The 24617-nt window shown below is 41.6% G+C and overlaps 1 long non-coding RNA gene across 1 annotated transcript; it reads right to left on the bottom strand.

Moving 5' to 3' along the window:
* Positions 1-2870: 2870 nt before the first annotated feature.
* Positions 2871-23010, bottom strand: LOC108786207. Its single transcript, XR_001941185.1, has 3 exons — positions 23001-23010; positions 12270-12277; positions 2871-2939 (listed from the first exon to the last, which is right to left on the bottom strand). It is a non-coding gene; the product is annotated as an uncharacterized LOC108786207 (long non-coding RNA).
* Positions 23011-24617: the final 1607 nt, after the last annotated feature.

Raw genomic sequence — 24617 nt, 5'->3', positions numbered from 1 at the left:
TCACTTCTCAATGTGGTTTTAAAAATTCTTCACGTGCATTCTTTCAAACCGCTTGCTCTCATGGCCATCATTTTGGGTTACTGATGATTAGGTTGGTTTTGTCCCAGGTAAGGAGGTGTAGGACAACGCCATGAAATCTGTAAATGCCATTTTGTGGGCCAGGTGGCACAAGGTTGAGTTGCTTTAAAAAATGCAACATTGCCGTTGGATGATCTGGATGATATTTGCATTTACTGTGCAAGCATCAAATGCTCACATAAGTGAATGCAATGGCATTTACATTTTAAGGGATCGCAAAGCTGTGAAAATGTTGCCATTGTTCTAATTTGTGCCCTTGTCAACCTGACTTAATGTCATGCTATGTTATGCTATGAATTTGAAAACTGTTTGTTCCCTTCATGCACCACAATGTAGCGTAATAGGGAAAATAATGCGTAATGTAAAATGCAAATGTTCACATTAAGCTTTACCATTCCACTACGATACATAAAAGTTACACTGATGTGATATCATTTAATCAACAGACTTGTTTATTATATTTTGAGGTAAATATATCGGAGGGGGTACAAATTATGAAAACATTGCATTGTGAAAAGGAAAAAAAAGCATTTTCCCAATAAAAACCAGGGGAAAAAAATGCATCCAAATGTGGTACCAAAATAAAGCCCTATTTGTCCTAAAAAAAACAAACAAGATAATACATTAGGGTACACTACAAATGCTAAAATGTATCATATGATTATATGTAGAACCAAGATATGGCCAAAACAAACAAAATTTTCTGGATTTAGGGAGAAAAAGACCCGGGGACCCAAGAGGTTGATGATGACCTAATGGGAAGTATAGTTTGGTTAGTATCCACAATGTACACACATCATCCTGCATTTCTTGTTTGACATTCCAGTGAACAATTGGTTAAGGCTGAAGCTGGCAGATAGAGGAGTTGTTCATCAATGTCTTTGGGGATTCCAATCACAATTCATTAATTTGACTGATTGGACTTCCTCATCCTGTCCAGCTGCCTCACCCATAAATACTCCGATCTAAAAATAACATCCGCCTGATAGGCAGCCAGCCACAGCATGCATATCAGCAATTTCAAATCTTATACGTCTTCATGTCAGAAGTGATATATTTGGGGGAATATAATGAAATGCCACCTTGACTCACAAAAGAATTTGCGACACCAGTCAAACATGAAAGTATTGCCTTTAAACGTGGTAGTTGTTAGGGTCACTTCACAAAAGCATGATGTATTTTTTTTTACCAATTGTGGCATTTAAACATCCATCTTTAATATCCATCTCTAATATATTCCTGGCTTCGAACCGGTGACAAATATTAGGCTCCGTGCACTGGTGATCAGTCTGTGGCCCCATGATATTTATACTTCAGGCCCCAGCATTCAGCAGTGTCTTCCCTCAGATCTCACAGTCAGCACCATAACTAGAAGTAACATAGTAACATAGTAGGTGAGGTTGAACAAAGACAAGGGTCCATCCAGTTCAACCTATGTGTGTGTATGTGATTGTGTATTATCGTGCTCTAACACTTCCCATATCCCTTTAAATTGAGTGAAATAAGAAACTCATCCAGAAGTTTCATGAATTTATCAAATCTCTCATCGGAGACCACCACCTTTTGAAGGAAGTTCCACAATTTTACTACTCTCACAGTAAATTGAACCCCGTTTTCCTCCAACCTCCTGTCATGTCCCCGTGTTCTCAATACAGTTTTCAGATTGAATAGTTTGTTCCAAATATTGTGGTCCCCATTCATGATTTTGAAGACTGCAATAAGGTCTTCTCATTAAAACTGGTACTACTATCTCTGCTGCAGATGCCCTGATCGATGACCACGTCCGTCTCATTTGTAAAAACAGAAGAAAATAATTTATTTAATGCATTCGCTTTTTCCCTCCAAGATTTCCCAATGGATCACCATCATGTGACCGGAGATCAGGGCCGGCCCTAGGGGTGTGCAAGCTGTGTGGCCGCACAGGGCGCCATGGCAACAAAGGCGCCAGGCGGCCGACGCAGCTCATCCTCGGGGTGGCTTCTCTCCTCCTCACCGCTCTCCTCCTCACCGACGTGACAGTGCTCCCTCGTCCGCACAGGAGGGATCGCTGCCTGCTGTCAGGGTGGCTGAGCGGTAAGGGGGAGAGAATCCGCGCCGGCAGCTGCCAGGATGGCCGAGCGGGGAGGAGATCGGAGCCGCTGTCATCCTGCCAGTTTCAAGATGACAGCGGCTCTGTGCGTACCAGAGCGGGGGATCGGTAAATATCATTGATACTTACCGATCCTCCGTGTGAGAAGGACAAACACTGGAGCGATCGTCTGATCACTCCAGTGTTTGTAAAAAAACTGGGGACACATTTATATCACAGCCTGTTCATTCAATATTTTCATGCTCCCTGCCTCCAAGATGGTGGCACGCATTCAGAGAACACGCCGGTGGCCAACATGGCCGCCGCACATTCTCAAACAAATTATTATGCGCCCGAATACATTTTTCGTATATTCAGACATATAGTAATTCATTAATATAACATGTAGTCTAGGTTTCGTGCTCTGTTTTCTATTTTTACTTTTCGAGATGCACTTGAACATGAAAAAAGGGATCGGCATGACAACCTGACACTTTATTTTTATAGACTCTATTGTAGTTTGACATTTATTGTTTGCCTTCTGTTGTTTTATTTGATAAGAATACTTATATTGTGCCGACAAGTTTAATACCTTTGAATAAAAGTTTTATTTTTATCATACTTTTTAATATGTTTCTTTGCGGCTTAACAAAATAGGAGTCTTTAAATGGTGCATATATTGGGGGAAATGGGTGTGGTTACGGGGGTGTGGCCACTGAGGGGTGTGTGGTCACTGAGGGGCGCTGTAAAGCTTTCTCGCACAGGGCGCCTAAAAGCCTAAAGCCGGCCCTGCCTGAGATATAGGGAAATTTGGACTACTGTTCCTGGCTTATCAGTATAATAACTATAACAAATGAAGAACATGTTCTCTACATTGGCTTCTGTTAGTTAAATGGTTAGCTTGGCATAGCACTGCTATTTTTAAATTCAAGTAGAACTATGGGCAAAATAAATATGTGTGTGTGTGTATATATATATATATATATATATATATTATACAGTCTGCCACCAGTATTAACATTTAGCAGTTTTTTTCTTTAGTTCTCCCTCTTTAAAGATTAACTACCTGTTAATCCAGTCAGTAGATCTGTAATAGTTCCACTTCCTTTAATAGGGTGACAACTCTGTTTGTTCTGCAGTGAAATTGAGCAGCTGTGTTGTCACCCTGTAGACAGGGTAGCTCCATGCAGTCTTAAATGGATATTAAGTAAGCGGCAAACAAATTAAATCGTAACTTTACTTTTGTTGAAAAAAAAACCTCTGGGTGATCAATGTACATTTCAAGGATTTAACATTCTTTGTTGCAGATTTCAATTTCTGTTCCAGTGATAAAGCTGTTTGTTTCACATCATCTTTTCCAGACTGATTCCTGAATGATAGGGTTCAGTTCAATATAACCACTTCATGCATTTTCTGTGTTCTGACGAGGAAAGTTGCAGTGTCTGTATCCCTTTAGAAGTAATGAACCCTTAGGGATAATCTCACCAAACATTACAAAATAAAAAATTGACCGAATATTCCAAAACTAAATTCTATTGGTGTATAACCAACATTAGCCTCTTAATGATACACGATGGGAGATTTACCCCAAGTTATCCTGCAGTTGCTACAACCAAAACATATCCAGCTTGGTTTTAAACAAATTGCACCATTCTCCGCATTCCTCCAGTACTCCATTATGGGACAGGTGACTTGTTTTATTACTATTGACGTTAAAATGTGCCAACTACTGTGACATGATACTTGTATGATTGCATCACTGGCCACTGAGTTTGCACCACTGCTCCTGGATTCTTCTTCTTTAACCTCTAAAGGTGCCCATACACTGCACGATTCTGGTACGAGAATCGCCGGAAATCCCGCGATCGTACGAGAATCGTGCAGTTTATGGAAGGCGTGCGACCGTTTCTAATGTACAGTCACACGACTTTTGTATATCGAGCATGTTGGAAAACCAGCCGAGAATCGTACGATTTTCGGCTGGTTTTTAACATGATCGAGAGATCACTGCCGAACGGGCCTGTGTGCGCACGCTGCCCGTTCAGCATTGCAGTCATCGGAAGCCTGCCCTTCACGGGGGCGGGCTTGCGATGATCGCAGGCACGATCTGCCTGTCCAAGATGGGCAGATCGTGCGTTTTTTTAATTACTTTACAACCCTCGCAAGACAAAAGTCTTGCAAGGGTTGTAAAGTGTATGGCCACCTTAAGCCCTGATGAATGTAGTTTAGCCCCCCCCCCAATATGTCAGCCTTCTACACAGCCTTTGCTTGACCTTGTTTTGGAATAAGGTAATTTTGGACTTTAACATTATGGTAAGGTCTGGCACTTCAGTCTTACATGGTCTTGACAGCACGTTGGTTTAAAGGAACCACCAGCCTAGTGTCTAAACACTGCATGCCACCAACACCCTCACACCATTAGGGGGGGGCATGTAAAGCATTGGAGGTCTAGTGTCATGTATGCATTCCTTCAACTCTTTTATTACAACCTGGTGATATATATTTACTCACCCACATGAGGCAATAACAGCCCACAAATACTCATAAGCTGGCCATACGCTAATTTTAGATGAGAGCTGGGCCAAAAATGGTTGTTCATAGTGAAATGTTATATTGCAGCCAGCAAATCATCAGTTTGGACTATACATCGGGTCTTGCAGCATGTGTCCCTTCATAGGTCATATAAGACTCTATTAAATCCATGCAGTTCAATGATTATCTCCTCTGTTTTGGGAAAAAGGTCATGCTGTACAGGCATTAAAAAACATTTTCATCTGTAACTAAATTGACTTTTAAGCCGATGAACAGTAAATAAGAGGAAACTTTAAGGAGCTCATTTTCTAAATCGGTTTTGTGTTATCATCAAAGGAATCATCTTCTCTCTGAAGTAAAGGAATTACGCTGAGAAAACACGCAAGATCAGCTCCAACAGAGGTCAGTGAAATTGTCCCTAGCCTCATTTAATTAAGTCTACGTGAAGGTATTTACTACAGGGCCAGTTGTATGAGATTTGCTTAAATGAATCAGATGAAGCAGTGTGTTTCAATGACGGGAATACCAATGCATACAGTACAGTTAAAAGGTTGCTATGTAATAAAATACACTGACATTGCACACTTGGCTAGAAATGCAAATAGAAATAGAAAGAGCAGGGCCGTCTCTACAATGGGGCCACCTGAGATTTTTGCCTCCTGCGGCATCTCATTTAGTCAATTGAGGGGTGGAAGCCAGAGTGGCATGTTAAACATTAGGGCTACTGTACAATGTTTGCAGGAAGTTGTATGTCGCAGCCAGGTGAGGCCGACCTTCAGGTGAGTATATCTTTTTTATTTTACAGACCAAATTGAGCACTTAACCTTCGCAGTGCTGGGGTGGCCCCACTGCAGGGGTTAAGGTTTTTTTCTACCCAGAGTTCTTCTTTAAACTCAAGCATCATTGAACTTTTCTTGTAGAAGTACGAACCTCAGTCCTCCTATAAGGTTTTAGCAGGGAGGAACCTCTGAGATTTGAGACTGCATTATCTATACAGGGGTAATCTCAGTCGTAGCAGAAGTTTAGAGGACAATAAATCCACACTGCTAAAATAGATACACAAATGCTTCTTCCCGCACACAGGGGGAGCTGTGACTAGACAATCCTGAGATTCAGCCCTTCTATAAACTTCACAGTATAGCTTTCCTAATCAGCCCCTCTAATGGGGCCCCCACTTACCCCAGGCCCCATAGCAGCCACATGGGCTGCTATGGCTATTGTTACAGCACTAGATTGATCTTGGATAGATAGACAGACAGATAGTTTTTGCATTGATATAGATAGATTGATCGATCTTGGACAGATATAGATAGATTGACCAATCTTAGATAGATAGTTAGATAGATAGATAGATAGGTAGATAGATAGATAGATAGATAGATAGATAGATAGATAGATAGATAGATAGATAGATACCGTAGATCAGCGGTCTCAAAGTATTGGCCCGCGGGCCACTTGCCACCCGCGAGCCGATACTATGTGGCCTGCAGCCAAGTGACAAGTCAGGTATGCGGTCACGGACCGCATACATGACTTGCGGGAGCAGCTACACGGTCTGCATCTCTATCGGATGCAGACTGCAGAGCTGCTCCTCCCGGCACTGTGATTATTTCGGCTGGAGCTCACTTCTGACCTCCTGCCGAAAGAATGGATTAGTGAGGTCTGAGCAGACCTTACTAATCACCACTAGAGCACCAGAGATCAATCTGCCTCCTCACAGCCTCCTCCTTGCAAAATGGATGTGCGGTGGGAGGAGGGGTTTTTATTATTTTATATGGGGGGGTTAGTATTTTTTTATATGTGCAGGGGTAGTACTTTTTTTTATATGTGCAAGGTTAGCTTTTCTTTAATGTGTATGGGGGGGGGTGTATTATTTTATATGTGCCTGTGCAGGTTTGTTTATGTGTATGGGGAAGGGGTGTATTATTTTATATGTGCAGGGGTAGTTTTTTTATGTGTATGGGGAAGGGGGTGGGGGTGTATTAGGCTACATTGACACCTGTATCTTTAGGTGCAATTAGGAATTCTTGCATCAGGAACGTGCGTTTTCCTGGTGTTTACAAGTGGCAGCTGTCACCTGTTCAAGGTAATGATCAGCTGTATGTAAACGCCTGCACACCGCATGTAAATATATGTGATATGATTACATTTGGTTAGGAATCAGTCACTGCCCCGGACGCATCGATTGTGCAACCAGAGAGAGTGTTTTCTAACCGCAAGTAATCATATCAAATACAATTACATGCGGTACGCAGGCGTTTACATGCAGCAGCCATCACCTGATCATTAGGAATTCCTGCTGCAGTAAAACGCAAGTTCCTGACACAGGAATCCCTAATTGCACCTATACCTACAGATATGAATAGGGCCTTACTGTATGTGTATTGGGGTCCGTAGTACAATACCGGATATAATTACATTTTATTTTGATGTAAGAAATTTGACAAGCGGGCCCCCATTGGAGGAAAAAAATTGTTGAGTGGCCCCCGAGTCAAATGAGTGGGAGACCCCTGCCGTAGATAGATTTTTCACAGACCAGGAAACAATATTATTGTTTCTTTCTTCCCCCAGTTTATCCGGTGGCTTTGATGAGGTACATGGTCCGGATGGCATAGTAATGAAGTGTATGTTATAATCACAGATGGGTTTTGGCAGTTTCCTGACATAATGTATGTGTGCACAGAACTGAAAATTATCTTTTTTCCACATTTGTCCCATCGCCGAGTATACAGGATGTACACTGTTTGCACAGGTGAGTGGTAAAGGAATTATGTAGAATATGATCTCGGGATCATTTGGGACACAGCCTGTGTAACCCTTACATACCCCAACCTGAGCCCCACAGACTGCCCACCCTCCATTATATATGGATGTATTGGAGGCATGAGGAGTGGTTGGGATGGAGTGCTGTGGAGCTCTCCCAGACCTAAGATATTCATTATGACTAGAGCTGATTAAATGTATCATGTCTTTCAATCTCCTCGGCTGCCTTTTATTACGCACCGAGCCTCATTCGATTAGGACATTTCTGTTTTGCATTGCAAAAACAGACACTTAAAATTTGACTTGAAATGTGATTATTAACGAGGAGCAGCAAACTGCCAAAAAGGGCGGACTCGTTATTCCAGCCAATAAGCACTTTTACAGAATGTGTTCTGCTGCATTTTAATTAACTGCTAACTGGCCTTCATAAAAAGCAGCAGAATGTGCTCAACGCTTAATGTAATTTGAAGGTTTCCTGTCTCTGGATTCTGCATAAACTCTGCGCCTGTAGTTCATCGCAGACCCAGACATTTAAAGATTAGAATCATTTAAAGCGCACCTGAACCCAAAAAAATTAATATATTGCAGCTTAGCAGCCATTGCAGATCTCTGCATTCATTTAATTTTTAAGGGCTTTTTTCCTTTATTTTCATTTGGTGATCCTGCCAGTCACACACTTCCTGTCTAATGGTAACAACGCTTACTCTGTGCCGTCTATAGAGGAGCAGTGTTATAAATTTAGGACAGGAAGTGAATCAGGACAACAGAGCCTTAGCTCCATATCATAGAGGGAGACATTTTGTAATCCACAGAGGAGAACTGAGCAGGACACTGCTTGAGAATTTAGTGCGGCAGAGCACAGACAGTTACAAACTTAGATTTCTGGAAGGATCAACAGGTATTCTTTACACTTATCACACAATTGTTTTTAAATGCTTTCATTTGTATATTTCACAGACCTAAATGGAGGAAATAAGAGAAGTTCAGTGTTAGGATTTATATATACTGTAGGACATGAGTGGAGTGAGGGGGAGAAAGAAAGACAAATATATAGAAACACTGTGCATTCCTATAAAGTCTATCTATAGATAAAACCTTTAATTCAGTTTTGGATAGAGTGGGGAAGGAGTAGAACTCCCATCAGGTTTTACTGCTGTCGGAGACTTAGGGCCGGTTCACACGTTAAGCAGTACGATGATTGATAGATAGATAGATAGATAGATAGATAGAGCCGGATTTCCCACAAGGCCAACCAAGGCCTGGCCTCGGGGGGCAGCAGGGAGTAGAGGGGCAGCAGGGGATGTGGAATTCCTATCTCCCGATGCCTGAGACATGCAGTTCCGGGCTCCGGGCGGGTAGTTGTTTTCTACATTTAGCCCTGCTTTGGGCAATCAGGGTTAAATGTACAGCGGGGAAGCCGCTGCTCGTTTTGTACAAGTGACCTCAGCAAGGTCACCGAGGTCACTTGTATGCAGCCTGCATACAGGGGGGCGCATTGAGGAACCTGACATTGGGGCAGCAGAGAGAGTAAATCTGGCCCGATAGATAGATAGATAGATAGATAGATAGATAGATAGATAGATAGATAGATATTGTTGCATTTGCCTTGTAGTATATATTGGTATATTGAAGAAAAAAAACGGATATCTTATATCTTATTCTTAGTTTAGTTGTTTTTTTTCAGCAGAGCGGCTAAGACTAGACAAGTGAACATGTGAAAGGAGCCTAGAGCTCCACCTGCTGGCTGAAATAAAAGTACAGATCATTCCTATTCACCTGAATAAAACATGTTTACTGGTTATACTTTCTAGTTCTGGATGTAATAAATGACGATTCTGTTTATTTGAAGGGATTGGGGTTGTTTGTATAGCAGTCGGCGGATGATTCAATAAACATTTCCTCTAAACAAATATTCCAGTCCTGAGCAGATGCTGACATTTGTGAAAATCCATGTTCTTCTGGCTCTGCATCTGGCGGGGAAGGACACAGCACTCCTTGTCATCGTCCTCAGATGACATTTTTCTAGACACCGAGACATTTAGTCAGCGGACGAACATTGTTCTCCTTCTTCCATCTCAATCCAGAGCTGAATGTCAGTGGAGGGAAAGCACAGAACCCCACCAGGGGGGCGATCAATAAATGGCCCACACGGAGCTCGGTTTGGAGTTTCCTGTTGTTGATGTACTTTTATTGACTTGATGTCCCTATGGAGATACAAGAGTTTCAGATTGAAGGTCTGCGAGCAAAGTGGATTTAAACAGCTCAGTCTTTGAACAGCCGAGTTCAGTGCTCACTTATAGGTCAGGCCAAAGCGTCGCCCTCATGTGCTGTGAACAGTCAATGCATCCATTAACATTTAAAGAGCATGAAATAAAGCCAATCACTGCTGGCACTACACGGGGAAACACTGCAGCTGTGCTAAAGTCATAACATCCACTCAATTTACCTTAAATTCTTTCCAAAGACAAGAACTAAAATGTAATATATTGCAGCTGACCCGGTGGCTGCATTCGTTTTCATTTTTCAGGCTCTTTTCCTTTATTTTCACCTAGTGATGCAGCCAGCAAAACACTTCCTCTTCTAGGGTGAGACGCTCAATCACTCGCTGATGTCATCACTGGGTGCCCATATTTCTCTGTGCAGTGCAGGCAGATCATGGCTGGTGGGAGGGAATGTACATAGCTTTCTGAAAACAGCCCCCATGTAATGCTGATCCCACCACCATGATTGACAGAACTGAACTCCAGTCCATAAAAGCGGTGGGCCTGGGAGTTCAGCAGCAGAGTACAGAGCTAAAAGAGGCTGGACGTCTCCAGACAGGAAATTAGCTTCATCTGACTTGCTGCTGCTTCTAATGCACACTCCTGTCTAATGAATGTCCCCTTCTCTCTTTGCAGGCATCCATCACCAGCAGTGAAGTGCGTGTGATGTCACTATGTGCATGCGTAATGATGTCACCTGTATACGTAATGACATGCGCACCGGGTGACACCCGGCCTGGTGACGCCGATCCTCACAATAGTCATAATGGTAAAAATTATGGAACGTAACATGCATGTTCAAAGGGTGTCGGAGAAGCCGCCTACAGTTTGCTCGATGCACATGTGACCCCCCCCATCGTGGCCCCATTCACTTGCTTGCTAGCTTCTGCAGCTGACTGAAAGCAGCCCGGAGCAATAGCCAGCCTGCTATTGTAAATTGCAATAGCCAATAGCAGGCTGGCTATTGTACCCGCCCACTTAGCAGGGGAGTGGAGCTGAGAGAGAACTTTCTTAAGTCCGCTCCTCTGCTCAGTGGGTGGTGTGACATAAGGAGAGGGGACATCATTGAGGGGCGGTATGTTTCCCCTCGCTTTCTATCCTATGTGCATGAATAGCGGAACCCTGACCAGGGTTTCGCTTTGACTTTGGGTCCGGATAGTCCAGCTCGGGCTTTGGGTCTCACCTGGATAGTTGATTGCTTGATGAATGCTTGTCCAGGTGAGATAAAAGGGGAAGGCTGAGACATAGTTTTGCTCTGGCCTGGGACTCAGACAGCCTTCTGAGAGAGCTACATGTTGGATGTGTTCAGAGAGAAAAAGAACTTTGCTGCCTGGACTGTTTTTCCCAGGGAAGGTGATCCCCCATTCAAGCTATATCCCCACAGTGGGTACAATAGGTACAAAGTCTATTGCAATTTTAAATAGTCTATAGCAGGCTGGCTATTGCTTCCCATTGTTTACATTCTAGCATCTAGGCGCTGGTTGGCAGCAAGATGTAAACAAGAATTTCATTAGCAAGTAAAATAAATGTAGCTGCTAATGAAATTGTTTTTAGTGAGCATCCAGGCATGGGCAAAAAAAAATCAAGGACATGTTATGTCCTCGGTTTTTTTTGACCAGTTGCTTGAATGTCGGATAATGGGGAGTATACTGTAGTTTGTTCATGGTCCAGACACTGACTACATCGAAATGACCTCTCTGCTGCAACACATGTACAGAAACTGGCAATTGTATATTATACCTGATTAGTGATGGGCTGAACACCCCTGTGTTCGGTTCGAATTCGAACTTTAGAACATCCAAAAAAGTTTGAATTTGAACTCGAACTCAATGCAAGTCTATGGGGGTAGAGCTTTCAAAAACAGTTGTCCCCTTTAAGAGGGCTTATATGCAATTTATTGGCCATAAAAAGTGTATGGGGATCCGGGTACTGCCCTGGGGGACAGGAATCAACAACATTTTTATTTTTTTGAAATACTGAGCAGAGATTTTAACATCACTTAAAGGGTAACAATAAAAATGTGTTTTTTTTTACATTATGTTATAAAACTTTTATTATAACCCAATTATAACGTGACGGGGTCACGTCGGGACCGCTCATCAGTTTAGTGTTATCAGTGATTAATGGCATTAAAATTATTTCTCTCACTGCAACGTTCACAGCGATATATAACATGTGCAGCCTAATGGGTGCAATCGTCATTTTCGCACGTATACGCACCCGACGCATGTTTGCACGCATGTATGTATGGGTGGGGACTTTAAAAATGTTTTTGTGTTTTTTTAAAATTCTTTTTTATGTGTGACAAATTTTCTTTTCCTTTTTTTGCAACTTTTGTTTTTTTTCCTATTTTTTTTGTTCACTTAACTTTATTGCCATCACATAGGGGGCTAAGAAAACCCCCTATGTGATAGCAGAGATGTGACAGGTCCTCTTTATGGAGACATCAGGGGTCTCCAAGACCCCTAATGTCACCTAGGGACCCCCAAAGAAGCTGATGAAGCAGAGATCTGCTTCATCAGCTTCTGATGGTGGAGAGTGACACAAGAATGCGGAAGTGATGTAACATACATCACTTCCGCATTCTGACACCGGATAGGGGATCAAAGGGAGATCGTGTACTGACCTCGCCGATCCCCTCACAGAGCCCCCATGCTGGTCCTGGGCTTGCACCGGGCACAGCGGAGCTCGGGACCAGCGGGAGTGGGGGCCACAGAGGTGAGGGGCCCACACAGCGGCACGTTATACAATGTCCACCTGCTCTATAGCCGGCAGATCGCTTGTATGTAAACAGGCATCACTGCCTGTTATTTAAATCCGGGCACTTTTCAGCTCTGATGCCCTATTACATCCAGGAAGCTCCCGGCCGGTAGGTGGTTAAATATTGTGCTTGAGGGGTCCCCTTAAACTGCCTGTAAAGTGGCGCAGCTGTACAATGTATAGAACCTGCTGCCGCAAAACTGACTGCCGATGTTTGAGGCAAACTCACGTTCGGCTCGAACATTGAGTTCAACCCTATACCTTATCATGTGCATACATTAATCCCACCAATACAGGATGCAAATATGAACATTCATAGGGAGCCGACGTTCATTGGTAGGTTGCTATCACCTATCTGTCAGCAATGAGAAGATTCTAATTGTGTGATGTACTGTTTATTCCCTGTATCTTCACAGCTCATTACTACAACTCTATGCAATGGGCAATCATTGAAGTACACTTGTATCTTATAATTGGATACGCGGTTTTGCACTCAGCATTTCAATATTCACAGCGCCAAACCTCCTTCTGGCCAGTTGAGAGAAACAAACATAATTATAGCTGCAGGCAAAGGAGACTTGTATTTTGAAAAGGCCAAAGGGGGCCACTTAATATTATTGTACAGTTTTTGTGCCATTCTATGCATTGCCAAACAAAAGCAGACAACAGGGCTATAACTACCAGTAAAAGAAAACCAAAGTCTATTACAACACAAAGAAACACACAAGATAGGGAACAAAGATAGTAACTAATCAGTGGAATTTTAAGAATAAAAAGGGCCCCGTTGTAGAAGAATTCCATGGAAATGTTACATGTAAACCCAATCATTCAAATCTCATATAAACTCAACGTTGACACTAAACTCAGGAGTTAAATGTTAAAAATGCATTCAAGAACCTGAACTATTAACAAAAATGTTTCTTATTTGTGTATCACTCGGCTGTAGATCCTCAAATCATCTCTGAATTGGTGCTGACACTGTCCTTCCTTCTGGAGGGTGGCTAGGAGGCTAGGCTAGGAGGAGTTTCAGCGATGATGTGAGGAGGAGGTGTGTCACTGGAGCAGTCGGAGATCATCAGATGAAGAGAGAACTTCCACCCACTCACCCTGGCTTTGGATGTAGTTGTTATGCATAGTAACAGCATTAACGGTTTGAGGTCTTTGAAGTTGGCCAAACAGGTACTGGTGGGTAATGCTTGGGCAGCTGTCTTGGTATGGTGTCCTCATTTCATTAGAATGGTATTCAACTGGAAATTCAGGTACAGGGACACACTGGAGGCCCAGTCATCCAAAATATACGCTGGGCCTCCCTGTACCTTTAAGGAGGATTCGGCTCCCTCCAGGCATACCTGCATTTAATTTATAAACTTCCTATATATTGCTCCAATATAGAGACTCAAAAAAAAATCAGAGTTAGGACCACACTTCACAGAGGAGCCTTGACGAGGCAGTGTGGCTTCCACACATTTTGCAAAATGTTGTGCTCATATACAGCAACTGTATATGCCTGCTATATGCACACTCGGTGTACATTGCAGGCATACGGTTTAAAAAAAATACCTCTGCAAAGGTGGAAATGTGTTGTAACATAGGAGCATGTGCATCCACAGTGGTACAAGGCATGCCTAACATCTTTCAAACCGTTGGCTCTCAGAGGACACATGGGATGCCCTCAACAGGGTGTCTCAGGTGATGTATTCTATGTAGCCTATCCCACCTCAACCTAACCACTCAACCATCATGTTCTCAAACAATTTATCCCCACACAGCTACCTCCTCATGTATCACTTCCCCCTCCCTTTTAGATTGTAAGCCCTCAGGGGCAGGGCCCTCCTTACCATCTTGTCGTGAATTGTATTGTGATTGTAATGTCTTCCTTATATTGTAAAGTGCTGCGCAAACTGTTGGCGATATATAAATCCTATATAATAATAATAATACTATGTGCCACTCATCTCAATCTCTTTCCCCTCCCAGTATTTTCCACTTCCTCATGCTTTATCCAGAAATGATATGGCTTCAGGTATTAAATTAACCATGTAAAAGAGCAGCATAAATATGTGTTGTTATCCCAAAGATACACATCCTTTAAACAAGCAATTTAAGCTTCTTACACTCTGAGCTCATCCAGTGTAACATTATGTATAATAAGCTAAAAGTGGCCACAGGCAAAGTGACCCGTAAATGATTTCATAAAGTTGGCAGCAATGCCCCCCACCCCACCCCACCCCTCCTCCCACACATTACCTTTTAAAAAAACTTTTGTGAGGAACCTTAAAAAATGTTCTGTCTCTTGTAGCCAGTTTCATTATATGGGTTGATGAAAGTATCTTCTGACATTTACAATGCAGACTACAGAGACCCTATCACCCACAGCACACAGTGTTCTGCCCCAATTCAAGGCTTTACAGTGTGTTTATATGGATTTAAGATGTGCAGATTTTGTATATTGTAAATTTGCAGCTTTGTTGTGGAAAGTAGAAATCCTTTTTGAAGCTTCCAGAGACCTTCGCATCGTTAAAAGCGTCCTGTTTAGCTGTTGCAGGACGCCTGAGGCTTTGTCTTCGTACTTTTCACCAACTGACATCAGAAAACTTTACAAAGCAAAACTCCCTCTGGACTCACCTATCACAGATTGCAGCTCATTATCATCTCACAGCAGAGAACATCAAACACTTTATGGCAGTTTGTGGAATCTTTAGAAAACATTAACCTTTATCCCATCTTCATTTTATCCCAAAAAGCTGTCAATGGTTTCCAAGGCAGTTCTATTCGGTCAGGTTTGTTTAGGGTACACCTCCAACCTTTATGTCATACTTGACAGTAGGACAGTAAGATGGTGAACTTAGATTATAATTGCCTGATTTTTACTCCCTTATACCTGCAATATGTTTTTTTCTATTGTGTACTATGGGAAACATTTAACATTTTGCTACAACTGCAGCCATATGCTTGTGGACTATTCACAGAGACCCAATATTTCATTGTGGGGATTCATTATCTTGAGGGCATGAGCTGTATTGTAGCGATGTTATGGTAATGGATGAGGATGAGCTTTCCACACACACACACACTGCATGGGTTTAGTGCTCATTTTGGCTAGGGGGGTTAAAAAAAGCACATACTTGATTCTCAGTCCACCTGGCTGCTACACCGATCCCTACAGCCTCTTCTACCCCAGGCTAAGGCCTGCTGCTATCATCACATCTAAACAGGTCCATTGACTTACATAAGATGTGAGGATGCAGAGAGACATTCCACAGCCAGAGTGGTGGGGAAGAGAGGTAAGCGCTGACCGCCTCAGGACTGAAAATTAAGTGGGCATATCTGCTTTATTTGAGCCCCCTAGACAAAACAAGCCAATCCTTGGAGTGCTGAGGTAGTCCCACTGCAAGGGTACGTTTTTTTTTTTAATTCACGGATTACTTCTTTCATTTATTATTATTATGATGATGATTATTATTATTATACAGGATTTATATAGCGTCAACAGTTTGTGCAGCACTTTACAATATAAGGAAGACATTACAGTTACAATACAAATCAAGACAAGACGATAGGGTGGGTCCTGCCCGAGAGGGCTTATTGTTTATTTCATGGACACCAAACTTTCATAAAAATTGTCCAACAATCAGCACTGTAAGGCTCCTACTAATTTAACTTTGATAAATTCTTGGCTTTTAAAAAAAACATGATTGCCATCTAACATTTTGTCACTCCACATCACTGACAAGTCTTTGTCATGTAGAGAACATCTTGTAAAATCCCTTCACTGTGCACTTCTCCAATGAATGAACTCTTTGTTTGAAAACAAAATCCATTCATTCTACTCTACTGAATATCAACAGTAAGAACATTGGTGAGTCACCAATGTCCTCACTTAACCTGCTCAGATTTGAATGAATGAGACTCGTTTAACACAAACAGAAGGACAGCGCCCTTACCTCGTGTGATACCGTTTATTTCATGCAAAAAGCATACAAGATAACAGACTACTACTCACATGTGCATATTGAAGACAAGCAATATATTAAGAGCCCTGAAGTAGGGGGAACACCCCGATAAGCGTCAGCTCCTTTGGCTCTGCCCTGCATGTATGGTTTGTTATACCGCTTGTCTCTAATATGCACATGTGAGTAGTAGTCTGTTATCTTGTATGCTTTTTGCATTCAATAAACGGTATCACATGAGGAAATGGCGCTGTCCTTCTGTTTGTGTTTTGCATGGTCTATGAGGATGCTTCCCAGTAGTCTTTGTGGACGACAGCCTCCCTTCTAGTGATTGGTGGTGAAAAATATAGAGGATTATCCAGCAATAATCTGCTGAGCTCTGTGGATATCATTCAACTTTCTTTCTGAATGAGACTTGTTTGCCTACAGACCAATTTAATGGAAAAAAAATGAATGAAAGGACATTGCCAAAATGTTGGAGCAATTTCGCTCATGCTTAGCAACAGGCTGCTCAACTGACAACTGAGAGGCATGAAGAACTCTTGTGTGCTGATGAGTAAGAGGACACAATCATAAGTCATCCAATTTAGCAAGAGGTGCAACGTTCATATCCAAAGGAGTAAACAAAGTTAAGGAAGCACTAATCTTGCTGGCAGTGCAGAATGTTTATTTAGGGGTCAACAAAAGCTAATGCATTTCGGTGACCTGCTCCCCCTTCCTCAGGGCTAAAAACAACAGCAACTTACAGTAAATAATAGTACAAACTGGAACAGTGTCAACATTAATTATGAATATTTTACATTCATCTCAATTAGGCCTATAATTCAAATTGTTGCATTTAGTAGTTGAAGTTAAATCATAGTAAAAATAACAATTAAAAAACACTTATTTGTGGAATAAATTAATCAATAGTGAAGGTTAAAGTAAATATCAAGCCAAAACTTTTTTTTTTTTACTTGCATACCCTTTACCCAATTGTATGAATAGTATAAAGAATCAATGTATACACGAAGAAAAGATGGCTAAGAGAGAACTATGGCCCATCCTTTTTTTGCAATAGTTCTCTTTAGAGTCACAGGAGGACATACACTAATGTCCTCCTGTGACCCAAAACTCAGCATATAGCGGGCTATTGCCTGCTAAATGTTGACAGCGCAGAGCCGTGCTGCAGCCGTGGCGGATCCTGACAATATTTTCGGGATCCACCCCGCTGCCTGATTGACAACTGGCTCTGCCTCTCTAGAGGTAGACTCAGCTATGCCTGCCCCCTCCCACATTCATCCCTCCAGTCAGCGCTAAAGAAGCGGAAAGGAGAGGGGGGAGTCCCTGCAGGAAATGGTGACTAAAAGTCATTACTCTCTGCAGGAAGATGATCAGAAACTGAGTGATCAGCGATTAGTTTTGCTCAGTTCCTGATCAATAGAGCTAACGTGTGACAGATTCAGTGTAATCCAGTCTCCCCATAATTCTCCTTTAAACATCTGAAATTAATAATCTTGGCAAAAAGCTTGATTCAGGCTTCCAAATATAGCAGTTATAACTAATCAATATGAACTATACTGGAAAGCTCCACACACAAACATCGTAATAAAAAAGGATCCACAAAAAAACAATCAGATACTTTATATTGTATTGTGTATACTGTTCCCACATGGCATCCGCAAAGTCTAATATTTATCTCTACGCACAGTAGATGCTGAATGTAAAATCTATGAGAGAGAGAGACTAATAGAACTATGTAGATAGTAGACGCTATTCATACAATTGATTGTTTTGTTGCTATGGCAAACAGTTTTGCTCAGATTTGCTAGAATGCTGGAGTTTTTAAAGCTGAACTCCAAATAACATCTTAACACAAAGTTGGAATACAAGTACTGTATGTGAGCTGCCTCATCTGCCAAACGATGTATAATGATGAAATTGTATGTACATAGGTGGAAAATAGGCTGCAAGTACGGACCCTGAGGGTAGTAATAAATGGGTTATTCGCTAATTGGGCAAAGGTTGGGAGTGGGCTCATTCCTTGGGACCAATCCTGATCATCTTATTCATCCACGACATACAGATTGGACTAAATAGCTGTTTTTTTCCGGATGATAATAAACTCTGCAGAGCAGTAAATTCCAAATAGGAGATATTCGCAGTACAACATGAACTAAGCAAAATTGAGGCATGGGCAACAAGATGACAAATGTGATTTAATGTTGAAAAATGTAAGGTTATGCAGATTGCGCAAACTACTACTTGGGGGTGTTACTTTAGGGACGTCAGACATAGAAAAAGACCTGGGGGTGCTCATAGACCACAGATTTGGCAATAGTAAGTAATGCCAAACAGCAGCCAGCAAAGCTAACAAGATACTGGTGTGTATTAAATGAGGGATTGTAGCAAGGGATCAAAGAGTAATACTTCCACTTTATAAATCATTGGTTCGGCCCCATCTTGAGTATGTGGTACAGTTCTGGTCACCGACTATCAGGAGAGACATCCTGGATCTGGAGAGAGTTCAGAGAAGGGCTACTGAATTAAAGGGATTAAAAGCCTGAGTTATGAAGACCTCATTAAAAATCTTATACTTATTCACCTTAGAAATGAGATTAAGAGGGGACCTTATTGCAGTCTTCAAAATCATCAATGGGGACCCCAATATTTAATCCCAAAACTGTATTGAGAACCCCGGGACACAATGAGGGAGGGGGGGTTACAAGCGAGAGGGTTCATTCTTAGGATACTTAGGGGGTATTTTACTGTGAGAGTAGTGAAAGTTTGGAATTCCCTACCACTTGCGGTGGTAACTGGTGATAACATTGATAAATTAAAGAAACTTCAGGATGAGCTTTTTCTTTCGCAGAATCTACAGGGATATGGGAGGTGTTAGAGCAAGATAAATATACACACACACACACATAGGTTGAACTGGATGGACCTTAGTTTTTATTCAATCTTACATACTATGTTACTATGTCATTGAGTTTATCTAGTCCTGTGATCCAGGCTCCCTGCCAGCACTTGGAGCTCTCTTCAGACCAGATTGTAGTTGAGCAATATAGTCTGGTCCAGGACACTCCCCACTTTGTGACTGGACAATAGAGAAGCAGCAGCTTCTATAATAGATATGAAAGAACTACAAGCAAAGTTGAATGTCCAACATTGGAGTTGTAGGCACACAGCACTTGACCCCAAATACAACAGCCCTCTGCCAGGACCACCTATTAAATGTAGGGTGCTGTATGGGGGTCAAAGTCTGTGTGTTTGCATTCTCCAGTGTTGGACATTCAGCCTTGCAGGTAGTTCTTTCAGCTTCCATGTTGATGATGATAGGGGAAAAATGTGAGCCTGACACCTACAAAGGTAAAAGCTGCCTCTTTAGCTTTGGCACTTATAGACACAGACCAAGTGATACATTTGGCCCTAAATACATGTATAAAATTGCATGAATCATTTTGCAGAAGACACCATCACCCTGCCCATGCATGTAATGTTGGAAATACAGCAGCACATACTGATATACTGATGCACTTTGTCTTTTGAGCTGTAGATGGCAGTGTAGTACAATGCTAGTCTATACAGTATGTGCATGCTTATCTATGATACACAGGAAGTTCTTCTTTCTTTCTGCTTTTTCTTCACAATGCTATATTCATATGTGTAATGTTCTTCTAAGCAAGTAAAACTTAATTCAGCATTTCTCAAGATGTCAGTGCTTCATCTAAACACATAACGAACATGTAAAGGGGATAAAGGGGTAGTTATTAGCAGTTTCACATAAAGCATACCCCCTAAATTTCTTAGATGAGAAAGAGGGACACCTTCCAGCACAATATATCTAGACAATGGACACACCCCTGCCATGTAACTAGTTATGCGGCCCATTAAAAATGTATATGCCAAAAATGATCAGTTAAACCCAGAATTGTTTTTTTTCCCACCATTTATTTTCCTTTTTACTGACTTTTCCCAATAGCAAACAAGATAATTAAGAGATATGATGAAGGATTTATTGCAGAACAAACTTTTGGTAGTTACATAGAACCTTTTATAGGTATCTGTACATCAGACCAAAAAGAGGGACAGCTGAGGAGGAAAGAGGGACAGTGGGATTTGGTTTCCAGTGAGGGACAGTTGGGAGGTATGGTAATCAGTTAAGTCAATGCTGCAGATAGCTGTCAGAGACTGAAGAAAAGAAACATGAGATGGGCAATTGGGGTTAACCCTTTAGTGATGTCAGAGGCCACACTTAAGGCCCCCTATATGAAGTCAGTTGACCGCCTCTGCTGTACTCTTGTTTGAAACTTACACTTTCGATTCTAAACTATTCTTTGTAAAAGCTGAGATACATAGTAATACATGAATACATTATCTATTTACAGTTGACTTCATAATCTCCTAATTATTCACAAGAATTAGACAATGACTGCGTATCATAAAACATACATGAGCATGCAAAGGGCAATTTAAATAATGTATATATTTTCATTCTCTAAGCCGCCTTTCTATAGATTTGTGGCATACTTTAATAGAAGCCCTGACAGGTGACTCATTTATTCTGTGTTTGCAGTCACAACATTATCATAGCGAGGAATAAACAAACTTGTATAATTCGCAGCAAGTTTAAGGGAACATTTATCTCCTGCGTGGCTGACACGCGTTCCCTCTCTATTGTCACATACGCCGTTGTTATGCAGAAAGCACCATTAACGAGATGCAGATGAGGCGATGGCGTCCCCTGTTCCTGCCTAATATCCATATCAAATACGAGCGGCTCACAAAATCTTTCACCTCCTGCAATAGATGATATGATTTGAGTGTATTATAACAATTGGTACAATGGAGCAGCTAGACTCAAAATAGATTCACTTAGGCATGACTACAATGATTTTTTTTATATGTTAATATGACTTATATAAAGTAAAACTTCACCCACAAATATGAGCAATGCATGTGCCATAAGAATTTGTCATAACTATGTCTTATTGGGCGCCCCGGGACCCCTGCACTTGGGGTGCTCTCTATGAAAGTTACGATTATTATTTGGAAAGACAGACCACCATCACTTCTCCCCAACAAAAGTACACATTCCTCTATTGGTCAGAGAACCACTATGGGGTCCATTTATAAAGCAGAGGTATGGCCATGTACAGGAAGCAGAAAGAGAGGATGGCACACAAGTTTCAGGAGGTTCAGGGGGTGCTCTATGGATTTTGGATGGAAATTAATACATTTAAATCAGATTAAAGTAAACTGAGTGAACTTTCCAACTTTAGCATAGTTGCAGTGTTTTGTGATAGGTATTAGTAGTTGACTGGTTTTACTTCTTGCTTGAAATAATTTTGAGGAATATCACACAAGGCTTCATTTTTGTAAGGCTTGAATCAATAAAAAAAAAAAATACTGCTTGCAGTGGATGGGGCTTTTACTGGAGGGAGTAATCTTCAAGGGGATGTATCCTATTGCATAGGTATTGGACAGGGGTAGGCAAACTCTGGCACTCCCCCTGTGGTGAAACTCCAAATCCAATGAGTCATTGCAAGACTCTGGCAGCCACAGGTATGTCTTCCAGGGACATATGCATGATGGGACCAAAGTTTGCCTACCCCTGGTATAGGATATATCTGCAGCTTTGAAAAATGTAAAAGGTCACATTACACACATCTGCCCTATAATTGTGGCAATGGTTTCTTCACAAGCCTAGGACATCTTCCCTACTCCTGGTTTCCAAATCATTCTTCTCAGGAGCCAGGAACTCTGGCTTTGGGTGTAATGTCTGCACACAGGTGGATGGAGGCATCTTTCCATTGCTGACATCTTTCCATCACATATACAATAAAAGATTAAATCATTGAGGGAGGACAGCTGTCATTGTAGAGAAGATATCAAAGGGGGTTGGCATGTAGGAGGGCGACTTTGAATCCTAACAAATCTATGAAATCATGGTTAAGCATGTAGAGGCAATTTATGCCAGCTTTATAGGACCGTGGTAATGGGTGGGTGGGGGCTGACTTGGTGGCACTGGTCAGCCATTGGGATAAACTGACAGCTAGGAATCTTTTCTTCAGTGTCCTTAAAATCTTGGAGCTTCTAGATCTACTGTACCTAACAGCCAGGAAGGTGGCATTTGTAAAAGGAGATGTTCTATTTTCCCTGAAATTAAGGATGATATGCTGTACACAGGCACACTGGACACAATACAGTATAGGTAACATTACTGGATGAATCAGTTACAGAGTCTGCCCGCTCTCTTTCTTTATAACATTATATTTATTGCAGTAGCACAGCTGCCAGCTGACCATTCTGGAAGACAATCCTGTCCCCTCTGTATACATGGAAATGTCTATTTTAGGTCTTTATGATGAGATTGGTGTTTCCTGGCCTCTGAGTGACTTATCTAGTTTAGTACTCAGAGGAACGGCCTGTATGCAGGTGAGGCGATTAAGGAAATCGAGAAGCGCCACTGGATAAGAGGCTGTTCTACATTACCATCTCATCGGGGACAAGGAGGCCAGATGTTGAAGATGAATCGTCCCAGCTACATACAAGTCCTCTCTATTAATAGAAAATAGAGCACCGTTCTGATCAGCTGACCCTCACAGTCTGTCAGCTTGTTAAGAAATCATCAGAAAAATAACATTCTGCTAACAAGGAAGAAATTCCTTAAATAGCCAAGACGGACAGACACGAGTGAGTCGTAGCTTATTCGTAAAATACAGAGCCTGCGCCCCATGTATAAAACCAGACCTGCTTCTGTAGTGGCTCAGCCATGGATCGATGGGTCTTCCTGGAGGAATTGGTATCAGAACGGCACATTCATCTCATACCTGGAATAAAAAAAGACCTCACATAACAGGACAGGTACAGAACACTCACCATTCTGACACAGGATGAGTTAGAGGAACATGGGGGCTGCCAATCCTGACCTCCTCCTGGAAATGCTGCTCACCTGGCTTTCCCTTCAACACTAAGTATGGAGCAAGCAAAGTCAGAGTAAAGTCACAACTCCTAATACATTGTACATGTTTCGGGTATGTGAAGACACTGGATCAACATGACAGCAAGCAAATGGCTTTTTCAGAGCGGCTAGTAATGGAAGACTCCATATTTCCTCAGTACAGGTTTCCTTTCAAACTTTCAAAAAAAAAAAAAACCCCTCCCTGAACTTCCGACCATTTCTACTCAGACAGCTGGAGTTTTATGAAGTGACCCGTTTATGAGAATTAGTAGGACAGTTCTCCAGAGCACACAGTTATAACAGTAGAACACAGTCTGCAGTACATAAATATAGGTTTGTCTGGTTTTGAACTGAACAATACAGATTATATAACCTGGTTCTTTCATTGCTATGCAAAATGTGGGTACTCTAAACACTGTTCCCACCTTCCAAGCCCACTCCGACTGGTGCATTTGCAGGTCATGACTCTCATTGTTGGCAACCAGGTCTAACTCTGGGCTGAAAGTGGCTCTTGTGGGAATACATTCTGCAAATATTGATTGGAAGCTTCATTCACAAGCACATGATTACAATGTATTTTGTATGCTTATGTGTAGACCAAAATAATTTCCTTTAGTCTGTGTAAAATGTCAGTTCCATCAAACCTGCAAGTTTTATTTTCCATTTAACCCATAACATCCTCTCTCTCCTTTTCTATATAGATTTTTGTTTGCCTTTTTTAGTGTACATTTTTAATAAAAAGAGTTTAAAAAGGAGCCTTAAACTCATTTGTAAATATGTTTACCAGGCTTTATACTACAAATATAATTCTATTGTTGTTATAAATGGGCCAAACTGCAGAATAGGATTTACACAAGAGAAAGAGTGCCTAAAGGTGCCCATTCGCTGGCCGAAATTCGACATGCTGTTTGTGTTGATGGAGGAATTGCGTCAATATTTTTCATTCAGCCCGCAGGTTGGGAACAAAATTGATAGATGTGTGGCCACCGTTAGATTTTAGAAAAAATGTTGCTAATCATAATGTGAATGAAAACCTTCCTCTGATTTACCAAGCTTATATGCTCATTTATGACTTAACTCCTCTAGTTTGACCATGCCTAGTTTAGCTATTCCACACCCATTTTTCATGGGTGTGGCTATGCTTTACACACTGATCTCCCTCTCAAAAAAAAAAAAACACTTAATTTTTCCATAGGGCATAAGGTGTTAATATGGATGCCTACATGTAGAGCCTCTCGTCCCCACTGCCTGCACCTAGC

Source organism: Nanorana parkeri, unplaced genomic scaffold, assembly GCF_000935625.1.
Source record: "Nanorana parkeri isolate BGI_ZX_2015 unplaced genomic scaffold, ASM93562v1 scaffold1, whole genome shotgun sequence".
Classification (NCBI taxonomy): Eukaryota; Metazoa; Chordata; class Amphibia; order Anura; family Dicroglossidae; genus Nanorana; species Nanorana parkeri.
Note: the sequence above shows the minus strand (reverse complement) of the source record. Positions and strands in the feature narration are given on the sequence as shown.